The following is a 17,527-nucleotide window of genomic DNA, read 5'->3' as shown; positions in this document are numbered from 1 at the left end:
GAAAGTGTGTTATGGAAGGGGAACAGAACAATGGAATTTTTTAAAGTGGTTTTGTTATGTCATTGACACAAGACTTGGACACTGTAAACAAGTGCAGACTGATAGGTAAAGGGAGTTTCCAGGATGAAATAGAAATGTTTGAACACGATTTTTCCCTTTTCTGTACCAAGTAAGATACCTTAAGTTGCAAATCCATCAATCCAAATACCAATCTGATATCAATGCCTAAATTAAAACCAAGATGAAAGCCATACACCAATGATTCTATGTTGATGACATACTATGATTTTTGTTTTGGCTGGCATAGGGAGTATATGACATTCTTCTCTTTTATTTTAGGGTTTGACAGTCAGCCTTGGCAGAGAAAGAAAATTAAACCTTAATCTAGAAAAACATATTTACAGACTTTCATATAAAGAATAGGAAACATACAGCAGTGCAGAGTTAGCACAGCATATGGAGAGCACAATGTAGTGCAGATATAAAAAAAACACGTTTTTAAACATTCGGCAGGTGAAGAACGTTAGCTTTGAGAGAAGAGCAAATATTACGTTAGCTTAGCTATCTGCAAAGATTAGCAAATAGATACATTTCATTTGCTTGTAGAATATTTGTTTGACAAAATGTCTCTGTAAGGTCAACTTAAAACAAGCAGAGCAGCTACAGTCAAGCTAACATAACGTAACATAACGTAACATAAGGTAACACGACGTAACGTAACATAGTATAACGTAACATAGCATAACATAACATAGCATAATGTAACATAGCATAACATAACATAGCATAATGTAACATAGCATAACATAACATAGCATAATGTAACATAGCATAACATAACATAGCATAATGTAACATAGCATAATGTAACATAGCATAACGTAACATAACCTAATATAACGGACATAACTTAACGTAATGTAATGTAACAAAACATAACATAACATAACCTAACATAACATAACTTAACATGACATAACGTAATGTAACATAACATAACATGACATAATATAACGTAACCTAACATAACCTAACCTAACATAACCTAACATAACATAACCTAACATGACATAACCTAACCTAGCATGACATGACATAACCTAAAATAACATAACGTAATATAACATAACATAATGTAATTATAACATAACATAGCATAACGTAACCTAACATGACATGACATAACTCTACATAACGTAACATAACATAACGGAACATAACATAACGTAACATAACGTAACGTAACATATCATGACGTAACATAACATAACGTAACATAACGTAACATAACATAACGTAACATATCATGACGTAACATATCATAACGTAACATAACATAACATAACATAACGTAACATAACATAATGTAACATAGCATAATGTAACATAGCATAACATAGCATAGCATAATGTAACATAGCATAACATAACATAGCATAATGTAACATAGCATAACGTAACATAACCTAATTTAATGAACATAACATAACTTAACGTAATGTGATGTAACATAACATAACATAACCTAACATAACTTAACATGACATAATGTAACGTAATGTAACATAACATAACATGACATAATATAACGTAACCTAACATAACCTAACCTAACATAACATAACATAACATAACCTAACATGACATAACCTAACCTAGCATGACATGACATAACCTAAAATAACATAACGTAATATAACATAACATAATGTAATTATAACATAGCATAGCATAACGTAACCTAACATGACATGACATAACTCTACATAACGTAACATAACATAACATAACATAACGTAACATAACATAACGTAACATAACATAACGTAACATAACATAACGTAACATAACATAACGTAATATAACATAACATAATGTAATTATAACATAGCATAGCATAACGTAACCTAACATGACATAACTCTACATAACGTAACATAACATAACATAACGTAACATAACATAACGTAACATAACGTAACATAACATAACGTAACATAACATAACGTAACATAACATAACGTAACATAACATAACGTAACGTAACATAACGTAACATAACATAACGTAACGTAACATAACATAACGTAACATAACGTAACATATCATAACGTAACATAACGTTACATAACATAACATAACATAACCTAACAATACAAAACCTAACATAACGTAACATAACGTAACGTAACATATCATAACGTAACATAACGTAACATAACATAACGTAACGTAACATAACATAACGTAACATAACGTAACATATCATAACGTAACATAACGTTACATAACATAACATAACATAACCTAACAATACAAAACCTAACATAACGTAACGTGACGTAACGTAACATAACCTAACATAACATAACATAACCTAACATAATGTAACGTAACATAGCGTAACATAACAGCAAAACATAATGTATTGTAACATGACGTTAGCTGCTGCTTTGAAGCCAATGTGCAGTATCTGCTGAAGTGTCATAGGAACTGATTTTGTTAACTGTGTTCTTTTTCACTGTGCTACTCTGCACTGATGTTTTTGCTATTGTTATGTAAAAAAATTGGATATCTACTTTTCTCTGCTGCCCTAAAACAGTAGTTACATCAGCCTCCATGTTGACAGCGTAGCATAGCTTGCTGTTTAACCTATTTTCAGGGAAAGGAAAAGATTTCAGCTGAAACAAATCTGTTTTATAGGGAGTGGCTTGTAAATCATGGTATGGGGTCTGTGCATAGACTGTTGCACTTGTTATGTTCTGTTGCAATCCTATGTATTTTAAACAGTATTGACCGCATTTACCAGACTGGTATCAGAATTGAAACAACCCTTGAAAGGAGCAGGCTAATTTTAGCGAGAGTTTTCCAAACCTTTTAGCTTGTAAAAATATTTGTTCTCTCTTTCAATAATCATCGTGTATAAAGAAAGCTCAGCTAGCATGGTGACGGTTGATGTTTTTGTTTGTGTGCCCTGTCATTGTCTCCTTAATGGTTGTGTTTTGCTAAGCCGGCTCCAGTAATAAAAGGTGTGACTGAGAGTGAAGCCTCCATCACACAAGGCATGCTGTTGTTGTGCCTTGGTTTTTTTTTGTCTTGCAATTGTCTTCTTAGCTCCATTAATGTCCCTGTTTTAGAGGAGTGTGCCAAACCTGGAGGACTGGTCCAGCCCTGCCTTTCCCAGAGGGCAAATCTCCTCTTGCAGGAGTCTGGGGTTAACCCTCCTCCTGTCTGTGCCTCTGTAAACATTAGCCAGAGGTTCACCAGCTGGGGGGATGTGATTAATGTGAGTTATATAATGAAAGAATCCCTGCTTCTTTTATTTATATTAGGCGTTTTAACAACATTGGTCAGATGATGAAAATGTTTACAGGAAGCAGTAAAAAGTGTCTGTTCATGCTCTCGCTCTTTTCTAACCACTCATTGTCTGCATCTGGATGGTTTGTGGCAAAAGTTGGCCTCCAGGTGTGACTAAGGCACGATACATGTTTGTGGTTGAGAGGGCCCTGGGGAAGGAATAGTAATGAGTATGCACACTTCAACACGTGTGAGTAAGACTTGAGGAACCAAAGCACAACTTCAACATTCGCAAAGCTAATTTTTGCCTTAGCTGTACAGAACTACGAGTCATATATGTGTCAATGTCGAAATTTAATGAGATTATGTGCATCTTTACCCGGATGTAAGGCATCTCAGTGGAAAAGTAGGTTGTTATGACAAAGTAAATGGTCATTTTTGTTTTACAACTTCAACTTTCTTCCTCAAAAATAAGTCTGAGTTATTCAAACTGATTTACACAAATTTTAGATATTCCTTTCTGAGCTCAATTAATCATCTGTACCAATTTTTCTACATTTACCTGATCAGCAGTATTTTACTGTGAATAATTCAGGACCCTATTATTAAGTAATTACCAATTCATGCGTCATCTATGTAGGCGTGTGTGTGTGTGTATTTGCTCATGTGCATGAACATCACTGTGGTCGGAACTGAAAGATGCGAGACTGCGGTGAGAGTGCATGTCATCAGACTTCACATCTTTCCAGACTGATTTGGCTTCATGATTAACACAGGTTAATTTGCCCGAAGCAAAACAGATGTTGAAAAAAAGAAAATGTGTTAAGCGCAATGAAAAGTTGCACTTGGCACACTTAAAGTTAACTTTCGCAAACATACGAGCACATTGAGTCATTATTCCTTCGTGCACACAGTGATATGCCAACACAAAACGTGTCCCAGCTCCAGCATGTGTTTCCACTTATCATTGATGTACCTAAAGCACTTACGTAACTGAATACACCTTGGAGAACAATGCTTTCAAACTCTGAGGAATTGGCAGTGTGGGAAGGTCTCTAATCAGCAGAGATGTAAAGCAGGTGGTAGAAAATCAATGCTTCCTCTTTTGAATGCAGATTTGGCAGAGGAGGTAAAAAATGGTTCTGCGCATCAGTATTTACAGATCAGGCTTCAAAATGTTGTCTTTACTAAGTGGATTTTAAGTGAAAGCATATGAGGAGGAATTTCCTCTTTGTTGAGCAAGATAATCCGTCTTCATGGAGGCAGTAGCTCACATGTAGTGGTGCTATGCTATGTGGTGACAGATGATAAGATGTGTGGGAGTTTCTCAGAAAAGCAAATGTTTTCTGGAGGTTGTGTGTGGTGGGTTGACCTAATTTCAAGCGTGGAATCCATGGTCTGTAAATGTTTCACTGTAACGGGAATCCCACCGGCTTCCCAGGCTTGTCGCAGACCTTGGTTTTTATATCACTTCCCGCTGATTTACTCCTCCAGTATTGTATAGGTACAGCAGACAGCTTTAAAGGATAAGGTGTTGTTAATCAATTAAAGTTGGTGTATGATGAATGTTATCACTACTGCTGCCATATGAAAGAACATTTGATTTGTTTGATGTGGCGTTAAACATGCCGTACCTCTCGGAAGGACTGATGACAATGTTGGGAGGTTAAGGCCATATGGAATATATAAGTACAGCTACTGAAATCCATCTGCAGGATGAGACTTAAAACTTTCTCTTTATGTATAATAAAACACTCTTTTAGGGCTTCATTATGCAGCATTACATCAGTGAACATACTATAACATTAACATGCATAATATGCAGAATAAGAGCAGTTTGGATTACTTGTAGGGATGTAAGGTTATATCGCAAGACGGTAAAAAATCGATACAAATAAGGGTGGATTAAAATCGATTCAACAAAATTTGTATTGGGATGTTATTTTTAAACAGTAAAAGGCGCTATCTGCCTTGTACTCCGCTTGTTCAACATCATTAAGTCTCTTGCGCTGCTCGCTCGTCACTCGCTGAGTGAAGGTTTTTTAAGCATGTTTCAGAATCAGCTGATTAAAGGTGTTGGCACAGCGGAGACGCTCAGCTGGGGGCTGCAGCTGAGTGACAGATCTCCACGAACGTTTTTTTTCTCCGCCGCCGGACTGATACTGGCCCGGTTGCGCTCCCGTCTGACACCTTACTGCGTTTAAATGCTTAATTTTTCTCATTAAGAATGTGCAAACTGGAGTCTGAATATGATTCTGTACAGTTTTCCTGTTGCAGTAAATCCACATGTTGTAGTCTGAGTCTTCACTCTATAACCATGCGTCCACAGAGATTATTTATAAGCCTGCTCCTCACAGTGATATTCAGTGTGTTTAACATTTTGAACACCTCAATATGATCCGTAGCTGTTTAATACCGTCAGTTATATACATTGTGTCGTGAAGGAAAATTTGATTTAGGGGAAAAAATGCATTTGGCATTATTTTTTACGTGGAAAACATTCACATTTTTTCAATGATTAAACGATAATTGATTGTTAACATTTCCAAAGATCGATCACGGAAAATACTTGAAATTTACATCCCTAATTCAAAGACATTTACCTTATTTGTTTTGATATTTAATACTTTCATTTGGGAATTGTTCACTTTCCATTTCTCTATAATTGTACTGAAGTTTCCATCAAGGTATTTTTGTATGGTGATTTTAGTGTTTTGCAAGTTGTGGTAAAAAAGTGTGCAGTGGTTTTATTTGAGTTACAACACACCTTAAAAATATAAAAGGATTACTTTGTTTACGAAATATATATTGCAACTGTCCATATCTGAGAATTGAAATGAAATAATAGTTATTCAAATTTTGAGTTCAATCCAGTTTTCTTGAAAATCCTTAGAGAATCGTGAGTGAATTGTATCGTGAACCAAAAATCGGGATTCAAATCAAATCGTGGGTTGAGTGTATCCTTACATCCCTAGTTACTTGGAATGTTTTACAAGACAACTACTGTAAAACTTCAAGTAGTAGCCTGGGCTTTTATTTGTTTCATTTTTTAAATTCACCCTGACTTTATTTGGTATAGGCGTCAATAAGAGACAGGTAAAACTTTTGCCCTGCAAAGATGTGTTTTTTGTTGTTATGTCAGTTTATATATCTTTAAAGCCAGTACAAGCATTAATCATCCTCTCCATCCCTCCTGTCACTCACCAGAGTATACATCTCTTTAGATTTCTTCCTGATCAACTTGTTGGAGAATTCAATTGATTACTTGCTTACACATTGTAAATTCACTCTTCATATCAGCTTTTTTTTTTTTACCATTTTACCATCAACTATATTGAGTTGATCTTCAGCTTTATGTTTCCACTCATTCTCTTAAAAATCAATGGACAAGTGTTTTTATACTACTTTGTTGAGCAAACTTGACAGTCTGATAACATGTGTTTATTTGTCTCATTGTGCACTCACTGCACAGACAGCCAGATAAAGAATTAATATAGTCGGGGTAGGCTTTTATTGTATTATATTTTACAGTAAATAAGAAGAATCACTGATTTGATATCTTCGTTTGGCTTAAACAAATAATTTTGTCCTGGAAAACAAAAAATAAAGACAACTTTTCACAGTCTTCTGTGTAATTTTAACCAAAACGATTATCTATATGTTATCATTAAAACTGATCATACTCAATCATAGCCCTATGTGAAATTACAGCCCTGTCCTCTAATGTGTAGCTTAATCTCTAAGTATTTCTTGTCAGTATTTCATCAGTCTTGACAGAAGGTATTCCCTCTGAAAGGAAAATCAGCACTGATCCATTAGTCTTTTCTTTGTTTCTCTTTATCCTGTCCTCTTCACTTTATAAATGACCAACTCAGTCTTTTGTTCAGGGGCATGTATAGGCAGATAGCATATTTTAACAGTGACCAAACCCCCTCTCTTTGCTGTTCCCATGGGAACCATAGAAGCTGTGGGGCCCAAATGTTGCTCATCGATACAGGGATCAATGCAGTGCAGCACTCATATCAAAAGCTATTATCAGGATTGGAAGTCATTTGTGATTGTATGTCTGAATTTCCCTTTAATTTATTGATCTGTTCGAGATGTTTTGAGAAGCCCTGTGGTAACTTAAAAGAAGAGTGGCTGTGCAGACGGGTTTAAATCTCTGAAGGTTTCCATTTGTATAGCTAACGGTCCTGACTCTGAGTCAGCACTCTAATATTGACTCGTACCTGTAATGTTAGCTAACAAAGTTCAACAAGAAGCCATAAACTCAATTATACACCACTGAGCTGTTGAAAGTAATTCAAGTGTCAGGGGTGCATCATCATCAGCATCATCATCATCATCCCTTGTGTGCACACTTCCTAATTTTGCGGGTTGTTAGACACATGCTATTTACATATGTAACAGAAAAATAGTGAAATAAATGGTTAACAATGTGAAGCGGTTGCAGTTTGGTTGAAGCCCCAAGACAACTTGAGTAAACATTCAAAATGAATTTAAATCAGTTTGTTAGCTATGTTATCAATTAAACAATGTCAACATTAGCTTGTGGCTCTGCTTGGGATCAACTCCAAGGCTCCTGGACAAACAATTACATATATACATAAAATATATTACATATATAATGTATGACATATACATTATCATCAATCAAAACTCAACCCCTTTTCTCATTCTATTTCTAGGACACCTTCAATTACTTTTTGTTATTATGTGGCCACAAAAAGACACTTTCCAAATACCAAGAAAATATGTGACAATATCAAATGCAGCACAATTAACTTAAAATACTTTTTTAGGGGCGTAGTCTTCATTTTCATTGTATAAATGAACAAGATAGTGCTTAAAATGAAGACCGACTCAATGCACAACCAACAAAGTACATTTTTCCTCTAGACCTCAACCCCTCTTCCTCATTTCTGTGGCTTTCTAATAAAACTGAAATGCAAAGACACAACAAGTCAATGGGTTACGCAAGACCCCTGTGTAAGCTGTGTTTTGGAAATAGTAAAAAGGGAATACCAGACCAAAACCACCAATAGCTCAGAGCACACTGAACAAGAGGGAAATTTGTCAGGAAGAGGATGAACATATCCGTCACAGGGCATCATGCCTTTAGGAGTCAGTGCAGCACCTCATAAATCTGAGCATGTGTGATAGACCAGGGAAAGGGAACACATTTGTGACGCACACAGATGCTTTGAAGTTAACAAAGCAATTTGAGGCAGCATGAGGCAAGAGATCAGTTTGTTTTTCAGCAGCTAAAAAACACACATTTTCACTTGTTTAGGAAGGCTGAGTCTTCAGAAAGAAGTAGGAACCACTTATGTGGAGCTGTATTAGCTCTAAAGATCATGCTGTAAAACAACCAACACATTAAGACAATAGTGACTGTTTAATTCCTCAAAGGACTTTAACCTTAAGTACACATCTAAATCAACATAAGAATTGTTACATAACAGCCTGGAGCTCTTAAGTCCGTCAACTAGCTCCAACTTGAATGCCAGTGAAAATATGCAGAATGACAGGATGATAGCTGTACAGGCACTCCTCACATCCAACTGGATCCAGATCTAGTGAAATCAGAGCTGGTGAACGGGGAAAGTCCCCAGAACCAGACGTATCCAAGATGATTCAAAGTTAAAATCTCTGTGATGCATTCAAGAATTTAAATGGATGGGTCTACTCCTGCAACAGCACATGTGGGGAAATAGTGGCTGGAATGTGTCTTTGTGACGGCAGCGTAGAGAACAATGATCTTTGCATGTGTATGAAGTGACAGATGAGTCCACACAGCATGGGAGTGGTTCAGTTGGACGTGTAAAGACAAAGTCACGATAAGAGGCAGCTTTGTTTCTCAAACTGTTATCGTGCCTGAGTTGCCGCAGTTGCTGCTGGGAGATAAATGTCACACCGAGCATCATCCAGGTTTCCACAAGGAAAGATGATGCTATGCAATCAACAACTGGCATTGTGTACTGAACAATAAGGACTCCCTTTGGCTGCTTAATGCTTTATTTAACATATACACAACACACGCCAACTAGGCTGATCATATACTTGAACATACTCACTCCTATTATACAAATAAACACAGGGCTGCAGGTGTTTTTTTTCAGTAATGCCCTTTTGTCTAGTTTGATCTATTTTTTTCTTGTACATTATTAGTTTCACTGGTTTGACCTGCACACAAGATATTGGACAACAATTCAAAGCATTAACAATCCTGAAGTGAAAAATACGAGTAGATATTGAATCCCTTTGATGTGTTATTTACGTGATCGGAAGAATATGGCCTCAGGTATGAATCAGAGGACAATAAGAGGGGAACAGGTGCTGAGTGTTGTATTGACGGAGGCACAGAAGATTAAAGAAGAGTCAAGACAGATGTGGAGAGCTGATCGCAAATAGGAAACAGATTAGTAGAGTTTTTTCCTCCATGGAGTGTTTTCAGTTATCCAAATAAAAACTATTTTGTGAGTCAATAGGGACTCAGTCAATGGGTACATGTTGGCCTGAACAAAGCAGAAGAGTTTGCATGTTTTTGTGGCTGAAATAGATTAAACTGCATCCTCTGTCCTCTGGTCTCTGTCAGTGCCAATGTACTTTGTAACTTTTAGTGAAGACTTTTACTGAAACCTGTGTTCAGTGAATTCTTTGCCCACTTAGGGCATGCAAAAATTATGCCGTAAACAATGACATCATCTGCATATAGATTAATGTTGCAAACTTGCCAGCAGAGTGACTCATTTACTCACTTCCAGCAGACACAGAGCAAGATAACAATCATTTGAGGTCCTATTTGTAACCATCTGATGATTGTTGATGTGATATTCCCCCTATTTTAACTATGTTTTTGGTCTCCACCAACTCCTCAGGGAAAAGTCATGTTCTAAAGCTGCCGAAAGCTCAGATTCATTAACTGGCCATGTGATGACTTTGACTGTAGACTACTTTGGTGTAGCATAGGGATGGGTACGATTACTCAAGTACTTGAGTACTCGCCATTGACCCCATTATTCGAATAGCATTTTGTTACTCGCCCACCTGGCAAGATAACTTGAACTCATACAGTGTTACATGTGTGACCATGTTCTTTTTGTTTCCGCCTAACTGAATGTACTAGGCAGGAAAATAATTAACGGTATATAAGCATATGACCTCTCTGGTCACGGCTTCAGCTTTAGAACACATCAAGCCAGATTTCAGCAAAAACAACTGTTTGACGGCAGCTACGACAACACTTTAGGAACATGTTATTCAACCGAAAGCAAAAGCACAACAAACACAGAACTGCCTGCGACACCTGTGGCATGTCAGTTTAAAAAAGTAATGTCTGGAAGTGCTTTGAAAAAACGATGACATTAATGTGCAGTGCAAGATATGTGGCGTTAAACTTGCATACCATAGAAATACTAGTGGAAGGAGAAGGCTTCAAAGAGCTGATCGCGATAGTCGAGCCAGAGCACAAGCCACCATCACAGAGAACAACTATGAGAGTGGAAAAGATGGATGAAGAAAAGGCAGCAGAACTTACTACAATTCTGGTCTGGTAGGTCCGTGTCCGACTGACTTTTATTTATTTATTTTTGTTTACGGTTAAAAAAATAAATAATTGCGAGTACTCGAGTAATCGTTCATTAGGAAATTCGAGTAATGGAGCATAGAATAGGTACAGGAAAACATTTTAGCTGATGTGCTAAAATAAGTTGCTTGAGAGCTGCCCTGTTGAGAAAAAAGATACAGGCTGTGGCAAATCTTTGGATTGGAAATCAATACAACTTTCAATGTAACATTGACAGTGCAGCAGTGAAAAACATCCTGTTTGGGTTTTCATGTATTATGCATTCTTATTGCCTGTCCCTTGAATGATCTGCGTCTACCTCCAGCAATGCTTACCACAATTTTCCTCAGAACACTCACATTGAAAACAATATGCGGGTGGATGAGTGGGAAGGGGTAGGAGGGGGAAAATACAATACAATGCCATCAATTCCTATACTGCTGTAAGTCATTAAAGCCAAATACCTGACATGTTTTGTTATGCTTGCTTTTCAGTTTTTCAAATACGTAAGGTTTTTCAGAAGTGTGCAGGACCTGTTCTTAAATATTGAATTGATTTTTTAGTTTGTTATGTTAAATGATGGCTTGTGAAATGGTGTTTGTTTTCCATGGGATACAGTGGAGGAGGTAGCTGTGTGAATCTGTGCAAGACAGCTTTATAGACTAAACAATAAAAGACTAGTCATTAATGTCCCTCCTTGGTGATTAGTTTATGTGCCATATTGGAATGTAGACAGTAACTACAACGGGCATGAAACCTTTGATGACCTTATAATGAGAATGGGCTGATACAATTTATCTCCCCAACAATTTCAGAGTTCCCATCATGCAGTGAACTACATTGACCACATAATAAAATATATTGATCTTGGTCAATGTTATTAGCTGTGGGCCTAGCTGTGTCTCTTCAGGAGATGCAGAGACGTCACAAGAAATAAATCTGTCTTCAACCATCGATAGCTGCCCCGGGCTCATTTGCTTCCTCACAAGTGGACTGTGGCCTGTGTATATTGGAGACACAGAAATACATAGCCTTCCTTTGAGTGCTGCTATCAAAGATAAAACATATTTAACACCTTTATTCAAAACATTCTTTCGTGGCCTATCACGTCTGCACCAAATTTCAGGCAAGATCAATTCTCAACACACCATACCGTATTTCCGTTTGTTAATTTGCATGATTGTGTGATAAGTCGCTGTCTGCCTGATCTGATATACAGATATACAGATATCTTCAGCAGTATGAGAGTTCAAGAATCTCTCAATCTGGCACGACACATGCTTTGGTTTACAACATCATGACCTGATAGCGAGTGGTTGAGGCTTGACAAAGGTTGGTGCAGAAAGTAAAACCGTTTACTCTGTGCATCAAGTGACTACCTTTTCTTCTTCATCATCATGATTTAATAGAAATGAATAGTTATATACAGGACAGCCATTATCTTTGGTAACTTTTATCACATCCTTTTCTTTTGCGACCACGTTTTTCTTCAATTTCTTACCTTCATCCCCCCTCTGGTGAGGAAGACCACAGAGCTGTAGATGTGTTTTCCTGCTGACATGCACTCGTATTGATTTGTGTGCAAAAGAAGCTTCAATCAGTGGATTTTATCATTGAATACAAGGCATACCTTTTCATTTCTTATAAAGACAGCAACGTACACAGCATTTGCCTTTGAAAAACCTGCATGAAAAGAAATCTATTATATGAATCTTATCTCCTTATCCATCTACTCCCATTATGAGAACTAATGCCAAAATACCACCTCCCTGTACATTGACATATTGCATTGGTGGAGCCGCAGTACTGACCCCCAATTTACACAGGATGCGCCACGTTGTGTTACGGCTGCGCAGCGTGTTTGCTCCGTCCGACGGCTTGCGCCCTGCTACATAGGACACGTGTTTGGAGCATAGTGCCAGCTCAGAGCAGCCAGGATCAGCTGGGTCCAGCATAGAGAGAACAACATACAAACAACAGGTTACAGAGCCTTTCTGTTGTTGAATGTCTGCTCATTTGGACAGTATTCCATTACTTTTGTGCTTTAATCATTGCTGAGGATACTGCATAACTATAAAGTTTCGATTTTGCAGGTTTAGATGAGTTTGATATGAATAATTCTGCTTTATTTTTGTTGCCCTGTTACCTTCTGACACAGTTATCATCTTAAAGTCCTGTTGTCAACCTGGATCATGGATATGTGGCTGTTTGTAGCTTGCATCCATAAACGATGAGTATTTCTGATCTAAACGATCTTTAAATGGTCGGGAGTCCATATATGGTGTTTTATTTTGAAATTGGCTGATGTTGCATGCGATCCTCGTGTGCGCGGGCTTTGTCGGAAATAGACTCGAAGCGTATCTCTGGTGGAGCGTCGCAGTGGCAGGCTCCCGAGACGGAGCTGAGACGCGCCGCAGCATGCCCTGTGTACACATGAGCATTGAATAGAACGTATTGGCTGCAAGCGGCAACCTCCAGTCTAAGAATATGAGTCCAATGCGGAAGTGCTAAAAACTGCAGTTCATCGAGGATCAGCTTGAGGCTGGCTCCGAAAGTACCGGAAACCACATACACACCATTTAGATTAGATTAGAGAATTTTATTGATCCCCTGTTGGGGAAATTCATATGCCACAATGGTCTGTTCACAGAATCAACAAACAATGAGACAGTACAGTCACAAAAACACGACAAATAAACAAATAACACAGTCACACAATTTGAGGCCTAATTAACAGCTATGGGTCAGATTCATGGCTACAAGTGTTCATTAAAAAATCTGCCTGCTGCAGGAACAAAGGACCTTCTAAGACGTTCTGTGGAGCACTGCGGCATCACCAGTCGCTCACTGAGGGAGCTTCTCAGTCCATTAAAAACACTGTGCAGGGGATTGCCTTCAAAGATCAGGACCGTTTTCAATTTATTCCTAGTTCTCTTCTCCAAGGTAACCTCAAGAAAGTCAGGGGTAATCCCAATTGCAGAACCAGCCTTTCTGATCAGCTTATTGATTATTGTTCTGTCATCAAGACAAATGCTGACCCCCCCCAGCAAAGCACAGCATAGAAGAGGACACTAGCCAAGATTCCCTGATAAAAAACATAAAGTAGGTTTCTGCTAATGTCGAACGATCGTAGTTTCCTCAGGAAGAAGAGTCTTGCCTGGGCCTTCAAAAAGACGATCTTTACAGCAGAAATAAATATGTTTACAGCCAGGTATAAAAGACGAGTTTAGTCTAGATAGCTCATTTCTCGATTGAGGCTGTGCATCCTGTGTAAATTGGGGTGTTTATATCTAATCCCTTCCTCTGACAAAACAGCCATTTAACTCTCCAATAGAAAAGAAAAGATCCCTCAGGTCAGTAGAATCTAACAGATTCTTGTGTTGGTTTGAAGCAGACACTCACAGCTATGCATATTATCAACATTTGTGTAAATTTTTTAGTACTTATCTAATAAAGAACACTTCAAGAGCTACATTTATCAACAGCTCTCTGTCATTCACCTTGATATCAAATAAGTCATTCAAACTTAACTCTTCTGAAAAATGGATAAGTGGCTAGAAAATACTATAATTGTTTTTCAAAAGTCATGAACAAAAACAAGAAATCTTTCTCAACAGGGCATTATGCTGTGTACAACACATTATTTCATTTTTTCATTATTTGTCTTGTAAGTTTGCCATGTGTCTCAACAGTTTGGCTCATTCATCAACATCCTAGTTGGTAACACTGTATTGTGGGAAATGGGCTCCACACCCAAGTGTAGAGTTTCTCAGCCTTGTGTGTCCTCTTTGTAATCATGCAGGGTGGATATTTTGATATCTTTTTTTTGTTAATTTAACATTTTAAGATTAAAAAAAGAGCAAAAATGGACAGCACTGGGATTGTAATCTTTTTTTAGGATCAACATACAGGGATTTGTTTAAGTTGTACCCTTGACAAATCCAGGTACATTGCCAACCAAGAACCGGATCTAAACTCAAATGGCTATCTAAGCCCATCCCTGTGATGACTTAATAATTTAATCACTAGGGAAATGCAGAGAAAACAATAAGATTTTTATTTCATATCCCACCTTGCGTGCAGTCTCTGGAGATATGTGACCTAATAAAACCTGGCTGAGACACAGCAGTGAAATACAACACCCACACATCAAACAAACCATAAGTGAAGCAGAACGCTGTGATCATCTGTTGTCCTGCTGAGGGACGTGTGAAAAAGAGAAACAGCTGACAGACAATAAAAGTCTGATGTAGCCAGTACTCACTGCACAAAGGGATCACCTGAAAAAGAGATCACAACATGAACGCACTTCTTAAAAGAAAAAGGAGTCAACTGAGAAGTTCTCATCCTTGAATTTCTGTCTTGTGTCACAAGATTGTTGCGTAAAAGAATTTTGGATGTTATCAAGTTTCGTCATAAATATTCATTTTCCATGAAGTTGGTGATGATTCATGACATTTGCCCTGCCAATCATATGAGTTGATCAGTCATGTGGTTTTGGCTGGGGTGGGTGTTCACTTTTTTATCACAGCTCATAAATAATCCAACACAAATCATTTTAAACTGTGTAAGACAGCACAGAATGAATCACTCTGCTATCCTTTCCAACAGCTAATCATTCCTGCAAGTTCAAACAACAAAACACACTGTTTTTTCCGGTTTTATTTTCTGAATTTACGAGTTTTTAATTTTTAATTTTGAGAACAGGCGTCATTTTGTTTCGTTGTGATCCATCCAAAATGTTTTCTGATGTAGCAGAACTGCCCTCAGAGAGAGACTATGCTTGAATATGTGGTCAACACGGACTAAACAAATCCGAAGAGATAATTGTAACCAGACAGCCAGTGCAGATTCTGTGGTTGGGGGTTTCAGAGCCTGTTGAACTACAGCCTATGTTTACAAGTGAACAGAACCTGAAAATATGTGATGGGAATGAGCCCCCAAAGAAAAAGAAAAAAATCCACTCTTGTTGTCCTCCAGAGACCCCTTCACAGGCCTAAAAATACATCACAAAACATGGGCTAAACACACTGACAATGCTAATACCAGCTTGTTTAAGCTTGTTTTTGTATTTTGATAAGAACCAATCATTTATAAAACTTTGGAAAGAAAGTTGCTCTTTGGGTTTGTTGAGGTATGCTACTTGTTAATGATTGTATAGCATTGAAAGTGCATGGTATGTCAGTGGATTTGTTTTGATACTACGTTATCTAACTGAAAGCTTATGTTTGTGCTCTAACAAAGAAATGAAATCATCTGAGTTGGATAAATTCAAGACATTGAAAGAAATATTCCCTCATTTTTGCTCTTTTGTCTTTTGTAGAGGTTGGGATAACATATTTCGCCTTTGTGACTGTTTGCTAATAATGAAGCTACAGTTAGCCACTTTTAGCTTAGCATGAAGACCAGGAGCAGCTAGTGTGACCCTGTCCACCCTGGCTTGTTAAGCTAACTGCTGAACACATGGCATCTCATTTGTGTCATTTAGACAACTACCAACAGTAAAAAATACAGTTTGCCATTTTACACGAAGTTTACACAACTTCCAAATCCCCATGGTTTCCTGGTAACTGGTCAGTCCTTTAGACAGAGCCAGTTTCTTTCTGTTTTACCTCATAGGTGCTAGGCTATGCTAACCAGATACCTGAAGAAGAGTGGCGTCGATAAAAATATATACTAACATGTAACTTTTCTACTCTACCCCTCTACCCTTAGTTTTATGTCCTTTTTGAGATAGATTTATAAAGGGATGTCTTGTACTCTGATGTGGTATGAGCTAATGTTTGGCAGCAAGAAATAGATTAGCTAGCACACTGACTCAATGCCACATAAAGTTGAATTGCAATGTTCCAGAAAATGGTCTTTGTCAAGTGAAATGTTTTTGAAAGTTGTTCCAAATGTTTGGCAGGACATGCAGATTACCACACAAATGTGAAAACGTTGTAATTGTTTTGTTGAACTCAAAGTGATTTAATCACTTCAGACGGCTGTGAAAAATTATTCTATTATTTGACTGAAATCAGCATGCTAACCTTATTCTCGGCACAGATCTTGTTATGTCTAGTTTGAGAGTTTGCCTCAGATGCCGCTTTAATGCTGATCACCAACTGGCGCCCACCCAGCACACAGCCTGGCACACTCACATTCATGATCCCAGTAGCCCTGTAGAAAAAAAAATCACAGTTGGATATTAACAGTGAGAAATGCTGGATACCAAATCTCCTGACAGAAGCATCCGTTTCTTAAAAAAAAGGAACTGACAGACTTTCCCAGGATGATAAAAGAGAAGATAAAAAATAAACATACCAGTAAAGCAGCATGCTTGCTTGCTCTTCAGCCCTCTCTGCCATTATTCTCATGATGAAATGCTTTGATGCTGTTCTTTTCATATTTGTAGCTTAAAAAGGAAATGGTTTATGGGGGAAAAAGCAGCACACTGCCTGCAGTGTGGACATTGTTTCCTTTATTCATTTTAATTTAATAAAGTGCATCATGTCTTGTTTGTTTTTTAACTCTGTAAACCAAACAGAAAGTCTGAAATGACAGATTGATTTGGTTGTGGGTAATTGCAGGGTTATTTTAGGAGGCAATCAAACTACAGGCCAGCAGAGCATGTTCAGGCTGTTTATTCTGCACTTACAGTGTAATTGGCTGTAATGTGTT

General features: G+C 37.6%; 1 protein-coding gene across 1 annotated transcript in view; it reads left to right on the top strand.

The window, feature by feature from the left end:
* Window positions 1-17,527, top strand: part of ptgir (prostaglandin I2 receptor) — a 34,343-nt gene that overhangs the window by 1,672 nt on the left and 15,144 nt on the right. The window lies entirely within an intron of this gene.

The sequence above is a fragment of the Notolabrus celidotus genome, chromosome 14 (genome assembly GCF_009762535.1).
Source record: "Notolabrus celidotus isolate fNotCel1 chromosome 14, fNotCel1.pri, whole genome shotgun sequence".
In the NCBI taxonomy this organism is placed as follows: domain Eukaryota; kingdom Metazoa; phylum Chordata; class Actinopteri; order Labriformes; family Labridae; genus Notolabrus; species Notolabrus celidotus.
This window is presented reverse-complemented; position numbering and strand designations above follow the sequence as displayed.